Below are 12,351 nucleotides of genomic sequence, written 5' to 3' on the forward strand. Positions count from 1 at the left end.
ATCTGCTAATTCAATTTTCAAATACACTTTTAAAGTAAGTTTAGAATAGCTCTGTCCCTGTTACTTGAACATAGAAATTATTATCATAGGCATGTATTGACAATATCCAATGTAACTGGATTCTTATCTTTTATTTTTAGAAGATCTAATTACAACATTGGCTGACAGCCTTTTCTAATCACAAGTTCATATAATTGAACAAAGCTAATTGAAGGTACCACACCATGTCAGTATGCTGGCTAATATAAAGAGGTTGAGACCCCATAAAAATTAAATTGACTAATTCAAAGTGTCACTATGTTATTAATCAAAATCCAGATTATTTCCTTACAAGTATAAAATTAAGCTACTTTTGTTTCTTTTTAATCTCATAAAAAATATGCCTCAAAATAATGTTTGTAGAATGTAGTAGAATTAACTTTCAGATCTCTTCACTTTCTGAATAATCAATAAAGCAATTTGATTATTGCTGGTATTCAACAACAAATTGTTTATGATTGATGAATAAAACAATGCTGTGCACATGTTTTCAATCTAAAATGATACATTCTTGGCATGATTTCCCCCCAATATACAAATGTGAATTGCTTTTTATATATATTTCTCAAAAAGAGTATTTTTAAAATAGTATTCAAGAGCTGTTATTACACAAACCTACTAACTTTTTGTTAAATTTCTGTAATGAGTTCCTAACTGCATACAAATAATTAGTGGGAGCTCTCTTGACTGAGCCTTAACATCTAAACCTGGTATTCTTTCATTTTCAATGAGAAATCTCAGATTACTCAGACTGAAATGTGAATTTGGTCTTAGAGGAAGGAAGTACATTTCTGCATTAGAAAATCTTTCTCCAGTAAGTCATTATTTTTCCATAGGTCTGTTTAATATAGTCATTATCCATGTTGGTTACAAATAGACTCTTTCCAATTAATAAATCTCATAGATTTTAAATTGCCCTAACAAATTCTATTGAATTATTTTTTTTTTAATTTTTCAGGAGGGAAAGAAATCTTTGAAGAGATGAAGCTTTTTTCATTTTATACTTCATGGACAGAAAACTGCAAATCATTCACATTATGTATGTGTCAGATAAGTTTTAAATTGTCTCTGTCCTTTTTGAAATTTTCTAGAGAGATCTGAATTGGATTTTGAATAGAATAACACATGATTTTAAGAATAATGTGTGTGTTTATCTGACTGACTCATTGCACTTAGCATAATACTCTTTAGTTCCATCCATGTTATGGCAAATGGCAAGATTTCATTGAGTTACTCAATGTTAATTGCTTCATTTAACTACCTGCCAAAAAAAAATTTTGTTTTAGGAAAACGTCTCTCAGGTTATCCTGAAGACTATTTGTCTTCAAAAATTTTTAAATATAGCATTTTGAAAGAAGGAGAAGAAAGTTTATCTTGTATGGAACCTTAATCTGGTGAAAGCTTTCAAGGCAGACCTCAGCAAACTGGGCAGAGTTTGAGTCAGGATTCTAGTTTTACCAAAAAAAAAAAAAAGTATTGCTATTTAAGAACTAAGATAGAAGCCTAGTTAAAAAGTCACATAAAACTATGGAAAAATAAGAAATATTACACACAGTTAACATGTCAATAAGTACAGTATACTTAGACACAAATGGACACTAAATCTATTTTTATAGAACTCCAAATTAGTTAGTATATCAAAAGACATGACAAGTAATATAATTCCAGTTCCCTGGAGATTGGTTAGAAAAAGATTTTTTTTATTTGCTTATAATGGAAAAATGAAAAAGAATGAGTTGTTTTGTATATGCCATAAATGATTACTAATTCTAGATGTCCAAAAAATTCCAATTAATCTGTTATTATAAAGATCAAATAGTTGTATGACAAATAGGCTCTCTGTTTCTTAAATGTTTACAACAAACTCTGATAACATTTGATAAGTATTTTTTAATATCTACAATGAGATTAAACAAATAAACAAACCTGCCGTAAAGCTCCTGATGGATCTCCTAATACAGCTCAGTAATAGAGACTGTTACGGGTTGAACTGTATCCCACAAAATTCATTTGCTGAAATCTCAATACTAGTAGCTCAGAGCGTAACCTCATTTGGAGATAGGGTCTTTACAGAGGTATTAAAATTAAGATGAGGTCATTAGGGTGGATAATAATCCAATATGACTAGTGTCTTTATAAAAAGATGAAATTTAGAGACAGGATTTCAAGGAGAACACTATGTGAACATGAAGATGGACATCAACAAGCCAAAGTGAGACACTTGGAACAGATCCTTCCCTTTACAGACCGTCAGAAAGAACCAACCATGCTAACACCTTGATTTTGAACTTCTAGTCTCCAGAACTATAGGACAATTGATTTCTATTGTTTAAGCCAACACAAGTTGTTTGTGGTACTTTGTTACAATAACACTATCAAACTAATACAGAAATAGAATCTTAAAATACAAAACAGTAAAATATTTAGTATATCAGATGGTCATGATTTAATTATAGAATGTATCACTCAGCATACCTTGATGCTTATCGTATAAATTTCTCTCCACCTCTTGAAGACAGAGCAGTTATCAGATTGCTCCTCAAATTGCTCTAAATTTTTTTGCCATTCTTTTCCCCCTCTACTGGTTGTACTTCTATAATGGTCCTCATTCTTATTTCATTAGTCATGTTTCTATATCTTTTTTTTATTATTTTTTTTAATGTTTACTTATTTTTTGAGAGACAGAGCATGAGCTGGGAAGGGGACAGAGAGAGAGGGGGAGTCACAGATTCCAAAGCAGGCTTCAGGCTCCAAGCTGTCAGCACAGAGCCCGATGTGTGGCTTGAGCCCATGAACCGTGAGATCATGACCTGAGCCGAAGTCGGCCGCCCAACCAAATGAGCCACCCAGGCACCCCTCTATATCTTTTTTTTTAACATAAATTTGTAAATGGCTGAAGATATATACTATGTGTAATGTTACCTTTTAATCTTTTTTGAGCTTAGTAGGCTCTATTACCATAATATATATTTAACATTTGTATAATAAATTTATTTGTTCCTACAAAACCAGCAGACCTCTTTTTTCAGCTACACCCCCATCTCATCATATGAAATCATGCCTCCATTTCTATAATTTTTTTAAATCTTACAATATAAAGTTAATTTAAATACTATTTAATATACCCTCAAAATGCTAAATCATGATTTCAATAAAATGCACAAAGCTTAGACTTTTATTCATAGGAATAATAAATTATCTTCCATGTCCATTAATATACTTCTAATTACTGTTATATTATGATTTACATATTATTAAATTTAAAAGTAGGTAATTCAAAGTCACTCTTTAGGCATTTTAACCAATATTTGGATGGTAGACGTCATCTGCTTAAATGTACAGTTCATCCTTCTCTTTTTCCTCCAAAAAAGCTCTGAATTTGGTTCAAGAATTCAGGCAATAGCTCTGCAATCCACCATAGGGAATATTTATCTGAGATAACCATATTCCACTGCTTTTATAGAGATTCTTGGATTTGTTCAGCATTTTACCCAACAAGTACTTGTTGTACCCTTAACTGTGTGCTTGGTACAGGGATACAGCAAATAACCCCAGCCTCATGGAGCTTACATTCAGATGGGAGAGAAGACAATAAACAAAACAAGCAAGTATCTTACTCATCATTAATACATGAGTATATGTTCTACTAAAAAATAAATAAAGCAGAATATTAGGATAGGAAATGTAGGTGGAACCAGCTGTTTTGTAACTGTAGATGAGTCATGAATGGCCAGGGAAGGCCTCTGTAAGAAGGAAACATTTGAATAAGACCTGAAGAGGTGAGGTACAGATCATGTGGATAATAAGAGGCCAATGACTCTAGACAGATAGCATTTCTAGGCAGAGCTTTCCTTACATGTTCAAGAAAGAACATGGTGGCAGAAGTGAGGGTCAGAGTCGTAAAAGATGCGGCCCTAAGGTAATGTTGGGCAAAAAAGCAAGCAGTATTTGAGTAGGGATTTGCAAAACCTCTTAAAAACTTTGTTTTGCAGATGAACATAGAGGAAGGCAGGAAAAAGAGAGGGAGGCAAACTATAGAGAACAACCTGAGGATTGCTGGAGGACAGGTGGTCAGGGGATGGGCTAAATGAGTAATGGAGGGCACTTGTTTTGTTGAGCAGTGGGTGTTATGTGTAAACAATGATTTCTACTCATGAAACCAATATTACACCATATGTTAACTAACTAAAATGTAAGTAAAAACTTGAAACTAAATAATGAATAAATGAATGGATGAATGGATGAATGAATGAATGAATGAATGAATGAATAGCTTTGTTTTATTGTTGTTTGTTTTAAATGTGTCAGGAATCCTCTGGAGGGCATGGAGCAGAGGACCTATGTGGCCTGCTTTTGGTTTTTAACAAGTTCACTCTGGCTGCTGTGTTAATGATAGACTAAAGAGGTAGAGAATAGAAGCAGAGAAACCAGGTGAAGATATTAATGGTTAGGATGGGAGCAACAACATAAGAAGTGAGGAAAAATGGTAAATTCTGGACTTTTTAAAAGGTTAGTATCAATGTGATTTGCCAAAGGACCAGAAGTGGATAGTGAGGGAAAAAGATGTATCACTGATAACTCTGAATTATTTTACATCTACAGCTAGAAAAATGAAGTTGGAATTCATTGAGATAGAAATAGGAAATTAGCTGATATTGTGGTGAATCAGGTAATCAATTGGAAAAATAAAGTTTGATATGATTATCAGCCATAGAAGTGGAGATGTCTAGTAGGAAACTGGGTATGCAAATCTAGATTAGAGGAAGAGTCAAAATTTGAAAGTCATTGGTGTATGGAAGTATATTTAAAACCATGATGCTAGGTAACTTTACCTACTGAGTGTGTGTAGAGAGAAAATACAAAACATCCAAGAGCTGAGTTCTTGACACTCTTATTAGAAGTCAAAGAGATGAAGAAAAAACAGCAAAGAAGACTAAGAAAGAATGGCTTCAGTGACAGAAGGAAAACCAGGAGAGTGTAGTATATTAGAAGTCAGGGGGAGAAAATTCTTTCATGGTGAAGGAGTCACTAAACATTGTTTCGTATATCCCTTAACATAGAAATATCCCAATTCACTAGATGTAGCTTTGCTAAGATCATTAATGTCAAAATAGAAATGGTTTCATGGTCGGGTAAGAGACTGACTATAATGGCTTCAAGGGTAGTTGATAGCAGTAACATCAGAGATAGTGTTAACACAGATGACTACTTTAGGAAATTTACATAAGGAGAAAATGTGGTACTTAGAGATATTTAGGGAGTTGAAAAAAGAAGGAAGAGGCTTTGTTTTGTTTTGTTTTGTTTTTTGCTTTGTTTTCAGATGTGAAAAACAATTGCTATTGGGAAAGATCTAGAGAACCTACATGGACGATGGAGGAAAACAGGCAATGCCATATGGGATCATGTCACTGTGTAGGTGAAAAAGGTTAAGATCTAGTATATACATAAAGGACTTGGCTTTAGATAGGGGTAGAGATGATTCAACCATAATACAAATATTAAAGACATATTATACCAGTACAGGTGGTCAATGTGGGAGAAAAGTTTGCATACCTCTTTATCAAATAGAAAATATATATTGATCTCTGTTCCTGGTTCTTGGTATGGAACTCCTAAAACTGTTGTAAATTTCTAAGAGATAAGAGCACTAGGAGCATCTTCTGTTCTAATGAGTAAACTCTGGATGGGTCCTAGGTAGGGGCTGATCACCAGAAAGAGCCATAAATAAAACTTCATAATTTTCACTCCCACTCTACTGTCTCCACTTCTCAAAGAGGGGAGAGGAGCTGGAAATGGAATTCGTAATTGACCACGTCCACATAAAAAAGTTTCCATAAAAATCCCAACAGTACGGAGTTAGGAGAGGTCCCAGAGATAGAATATGACTACATACTGAAAGGGTGATGCACTTCAAATTCTGCTCTTGGAAATCTCTGAGACCTTACCCTGTGTATCTTTTCATTTGGCTGTTCATCTGTATCATTTACCATATTATTTAATAAACTGGGAAATGTAAGTAAGTGTTTCCCTGCATTCTGTGAGCTGCTCTAATAATTATCAAATACAATAGGGAGGAGGTCATAAGAATCTCTGACTTGTAGCCATGTTGGACAGAAGCTGTGGGTAACCTGAGGACCTACTACTTACAACTGGGATCTGAAGTGGACAAACTGATGTTTTAATCTATGGACTTTGACACTGTCTTTACATAGGCAGTGTTAGAATGAAGTTAAATTATAGGACACTCAGTTGTTATTGCAGAATTTCTTGGTTTATGGGGAAAAAACCCAGACATGTGGTAAAAAAAAATAAGGGTCCAGTGTAAAAATAAAAGAGAAACACAAGAGGAAGACTGCATTGAGTTTTCTCTCTTACACTTTTTTTGGCTTTCTCCTTGAAGATGGAGCAGGATCATCAGCTAGGGGAGTAAATTATGACTGCTGAGGAGCTTTAACTAAAGAGTTAAAGCTAAAAGAGTAAAGAGATTTTATTCAAGTAATATTTAGTTCAAAGTTACATTTTTAGTGTTATTTGGGTTTTATCTAGCCACATCCTCTTACCAGATACAAGGGTAAAGAGTAGGTTGAAAAATGGTCTTTAACAAGACCTATGTTATGTTCAAGAAAATAAAAGAGATAGAAAGGCAACAGGTAAGAACATAACACAGAATTAAGGGTTTGCTTGGAACATGAGATTGGAAAGGAGATAAGGAAGAATACGTAGGAAGTGATAGACAATGGAAAACGGCAGGATTAATGGATGGAATGTTCTTTGAGGAGGTGCTAGTGAGACTGAAGTAATATTTGTGTTAGAATAATAGGGCAAACAAGCTTAAACTGTTGGAGGTAATGGTCAAAAAATTGAAATATTCTACACTGGAATGGTGAAAATGGCAAGTTGAAGGTTAAGATGATGGCAGTCTATAGACAAGATGGGTATCTAGGAAACATGGTGGTGTGGTCAGGGCCCCTATTATCAAAGCATAGTTTAAAATAGCCAAAGCTAGGGGTGCCTGGGTGACTCAGTCAGTTGAGCATCCAAATCTTAGTTTCAGCTCAGGTCATGATCTCCTGGTTCGTGAGTTTGAGCCCCAGCACTGAGCCTGTTTTGGATTCTCTCCTTGCCCCTCCCCTACTTGCTTTCTCTCCTTCTCTCAAAATAAATAAATAAACATTAAAAAAGTAAATAAATAAAAAAATAATATAGCCAAAGCTAGAAGTACACCAACCACAAAAAATATGTCAAATATTAAAATTTTGTGTTAAAGTTATTCATAAAGCCCTCATCTTAACTTTTTATGGTCTGTAGGATTTTTAACTGTTGATATTTTCATCTGTGAGATAGAAATCACTTTCTTTTTTTCTTCTAGTTCAGTATAATCATGATTTATCAATTTTACTTGTTTTTGGGAAAAAAAACATCTTTCTAGTTCTCTTTGCTGTACAGTATTTCATTAACTATGCAATTTTCTATTTTATTTTCTTTCTTCTAATTTCTCCATGTAAAATTTGCCAAACTTTTTCCACTTTCTTGAGGAAAATATTTAATTTTTAATAGGCTTTCAGAAGAATTATTAAGGCACAGCCTTTTAAGATTTTCTGTTTCTTAAAATAGATAAGTGGAATATTTTGTTAAAAGCTATGCCTTTACACATTTTTGGGGCGCCTGGGTGGCGCAGTCGGTTAAGCGTCCGACTTCAGCCAGGTCACGATCTCGCGGTCCGTGAGTTCGAGCCCCGCGTCAGGCTCTGGGCTGATGGCTCAGAGCCTGGAGCCTGTTTCCGATTCTGTGTCTCCCTCTCTCTCTGCCCCTGCCCCGTTCATGCTCTGTCTCTCTCTGTCCCAAAAATAAATAAACGTTGAAAAAAAAAATTAAAAAAAAAAAGCTATGCCTTTACACATTTTTAAATATTTTGAATATTTTCTTAAATTGGCCTGCCAAAGGGACAATGCTTTTCGTGTGTCTTAAAAGGACCATGTGAATCTACTGAAAAAAATAAAAATATATGCCAGTCTGATAAACCCAAATGGAATCTTATCTTTAATTTATTTGCTTGCTTTCAGGTTCAATATTTATTATATTACAGCAATTGTATATCTTCTTGTAAAATATTTTCTTTTCCTTTGCACCATTATCCTTTGAGTTGTTCATTATTTTACTGATTTGGAAGGCATTTTTATGTGTAAGAAAATTCTTTTCTTTTCTTTTTTATAATTGTTTTTAATTTTTATTTATTTTTGAGAAAGACAGAGACAGAGTGTGAACAGGGGAGGGGCAGAGAGAGAGGGAGACACAGAATCCAAAGCAGGCTCCAGGCTCTTTGCTGTCAGACCAGAGCCCAGCTCGGGACTCGAACTCATCATCAGTGAGATCACAACCTGAGCCAAAGGCAGTTGCCTAACCAAGTAAGCCTCCTAGGTGCCCCTCATTTTTTTTATCAAGTAACCTAAAATTTAGATATTATTTATCTTTTCAGTTTTGGATCTTATTCTTAGAGATAACTTGTCTATACTCCAAATTATATAAATAGGAACCTATAGGTTTATGATAAATTTTATAGATTTTAAAACATTTAAATTTTTAATTTGATTATGTGTTATGTCAATTACATGGTTGTATTGTCCCAATTAAATGACCCATTTTTTTATGGATGTTCCTTTTCTGGTAAATGGAGTAAAAAGTTGGAAGATGGTTATTAATTTGGAGAGAAGGCAGATGAAGAAAAACTATCTTTCTAAAAGTTAAAACTTCTCTGGGTGTTCTGCCTTGTTCAGATCTGGAATCAGTGCTATATATTATTGTATCTGTATCTCTGTTATGGACACAATTCATTGACTAGTATTATGTATTTACTATTACTCTCTGAGAATAAAAATAATAACAGTAAAACCTGAACACAATCATATTTATTATTTATAAGCTGGGAACTGTAGATACTACAGTTTAAAATGAAAGTTCAGAAATTAATGAATGACAAATATCTTAGTCAATGCTAATTTTAAAAAGTATAAGGTCGATGTGATTTGATTAAATTTTTGCTGGTTTGTTTTTTTGTTTTTATAAAATCTACCTTCTAAATGTTTAACCGAATTTATTTTTAAGTATATTAATTTAATATATACTTAGACTATTATATAATTGTTTACTACCTAAATTATTTTTATATGTTCTTCAGGTTGTCTGCTAGGGCATTATTAAGTTACTCCACATTTATGGGCAACTCACACTATTGAATTATGCAAGGGGGAAAAAAAACATATGAAACAAACAGCTGAGATAATCTTATTTTAAAAAAGGAGACTGTATTTATTTAGGGCAGACTAGACTTTCAAAACTCTGAGTTTTATCAATTGCATTGTCTGCAATTTGTGAAAATCATATTATAGCAAAAGCAGGAACAATTTTTTTCAGACAAGTATTGTGCATTGAAAACTTTTTCATGAATCTAAGGGTCAGTTGGCAATCCCCAAACTAAGCAGAGAACAATCTTCATGTATAAATTTAAAATTGTCCCTATGTTACATATATTATTTTACTGCATTCCATATGCACCAATTAAATTGCAAATAACTTTTGCATAACTTTGCAATAATCTCAACACGAAAAAAATGTGGGACTGGGTCTAAATCTTAAGTAACAAGAATGAATTTTAAGGCTAATGAAAATTATTAAAAAGCTGTTAAATGCTAACATTAAAAAAATCTTACCCAATTTAAAATTATCTAAGTAATCTGTCATGCAATACTATTACAAAATGAGTTCTTATCCTTACTACTCCAATAAAACTGATTATTTTTTTTACTATCAATGATGCCCTAATTTTCAAATAAAACTTTTATTTGACTTTTTATAGTGCATCTTAATATTGGTTATTCTAATTTTTGAAAGTATTTCCTGACTTCTGGGATACCATTCTCACCTAGCCCTTCTCTCATCCCTTTTTATAATTTTTTTAATGTTTATTTATTTTTGAGAGTGAGAGATAGAAAGAGCATGAGCAGGGAAGGGGCAGAGAGACAGGGAGACACAGAATCCGAAGCAAGCTCCAGGCTCTAAGCTGTCAGCACAGAGCCCAACGTGGGGCTCGAACCCATGAACCATGAGATCATGACCTGAACTGAAGTCAGATGCTTAACCGACTGAGCCACCCAGGTGCCCTCTCCCATCCTTTTAATGATTATTTTGAGCTGGTTCATTGTTTCCTTCCCTCACCATAGTCAATAACACAGAAAATGGTCATACAAATTTAATATCATACATTCCAAACTCCAAGTCTTCCCATTATGTTAAGTTGCCATAGTAAACAGTTACCATATCTATCTCCTTCTCTGTCACAGTTGCCATTGCACTAATACAGGTCATTCATTCACTCAAAATGCAGATAGTGAGCACCAGCTACGTACTGGATACTTCTTAAGTGTTTTAGGCCTATCACTGACCCATGTAGACAAAAATCCTCACACCTCTAGAATTTATATTTTAGCAGGAGAAAAGACGATGAACAATACATAGAATAATAATGGGTAAAATATATTACATAGAAGAGATGGCTTGCCTGTGAATCAGGAATGAATGACAAGGAGTTACAGTTATAAGTTTAGCAGTCAGGATAGGCCACAGTGGGGTGATTGACACTTGAGAAAAGACTTGAAAGATATGAGGAAGTTAATATGGAGATACCTGATGGAAGTGCATTCCAAGCATTAGGAAGAGCATTCCCAGCCACAAGACTGAAGAGTCTCTCATACGCTGAAGAAAAAAATAGAGGTCAATGTTCTTAGAATGGAATGCACAGAAGTGGTCAGGGTTTGGGATTAATTATGTAGGACCTAGAAGGCCATTGCCAAACCTTGAATTTTACTGTGCTGTGGGAATACAATATGGAAGGTCAGAGATGGAGGCAGGTAGACCAATAAGGGAGAATCTTCAAATTATCAAAATGAATTTCTGTTGCTCAGAGGGCATCAGCAGTAGAATGTAAAATGCCATCAGATTCTGAATGTATCTTGAACATAAGTTCAGAGGATATGTAGTTGTGAGAAAAAAGAAGATCTAAATTATTATTATTTAAAAAAAAGAAAGAAAGAAAGAAAAAAGAGGTTAGAATGGGAGAGAGAGCCAAAGCATAAGAGACTCTTAAAAACTGAGAACAAACTGAGGGTTGATGGGGGGTGGGAGGGAGGGTAGGGTAGGTGATGGGCATTGAAGAGGGCATCTTTTGGGATGAGCACTGGGTGTTGTATGGAAACTAATTTGACAATAAATTTCATATAATAAAAAAAAGATCTATTCAAATGCAAAAATTAAAAAAAATAATATATTTTTTTTGAGCAACAAGATGGATTCAGTATCAACTCCGATGGAAAACTGCATCTGCAGGAGATTTTAACCAGACTATGGAGAGACCATACCAGAGCTCAGATTTTGACATGTTGAGTATTAGATAGGTAGGCAGGTGGATATAGAAGTCTGAACTTCAGGACAAATGTCTGGATAGATGGGATTTAAGATCAGACAAGATCACTTTGAAAGTGAAAGTAGACAGAAAGAGAAAAAGAGAAGAGGAATAAGGCTTGTGCCCAGGGCGTTTCCTCATTATTTCCCACTCAAATTGTTGGGAAACTCCTAACTTTTGTGCATAATTTAAATTTTGATATTATGTAGTATAATACCTCTACTTCTATTATAGTTATTTTTCTACAACTCAAGTATTATTTCACATCTCCCACTCTGAAAGAAGAAAAATACAAAAATTTTACCTTGATACACAGGTGCTTAAGAATTTGAGCCATAATTGAGCACCTAGGTGGCTCAATCAGTTAAGCGTCCTACTTGAGCTCAGGTCACAATACTGCGGTTCTTGTGTTTGAGGCCCACTGTCAGGCTCTGTGCTGACAGCTCAGAGCCTAGAGCCGCCTTCAGGTTCTGTGTGTGTGTCTCTCTCTCTTTGCCTCTCCCCGGCCCGCACTCTGTCCCTGTCTCTGTGTCTCTCAGAAAATGAATAAACATTAAGAAAAAAAGAAGAGGGGTGCCTTGGTGGCTCAGTCAGGTAGGCCTCCGACTCTTGGGTTTGGCTCAGGTCATGATCCCACAATTTCATGAGTCTGAGCCCTGCATCAGACTGTGCTGGAGGCATGGAGCCTGCTTGGGATTCTCTCTCTCTCCTTCCCTCTCTCTCTGACCCTGCCTCATTCACACTGTCTCTGTCTCTCTCAAAAATACATAACTGAAAAAAAAACATTAAATAAAGTAAAAAAAGGAATTTGAGCCATACTATTCGTTCTTATTCTTCCTTTTTCATACCTTGGTCTA

Source organism: Felis catus, chromosome B1 (genome assembly GCF_018350175.1).
Source record: "Felis catus isolate Fca126 chromosome B1, F.catus_Fca126_mat1.0, whole genome shotgun sequence".
Taxonomy (NCBI): Eukaryota; Metazoa; Chordata; class Mammalia; order Carnivora; family Felidae; genus Felis; species Felis catus.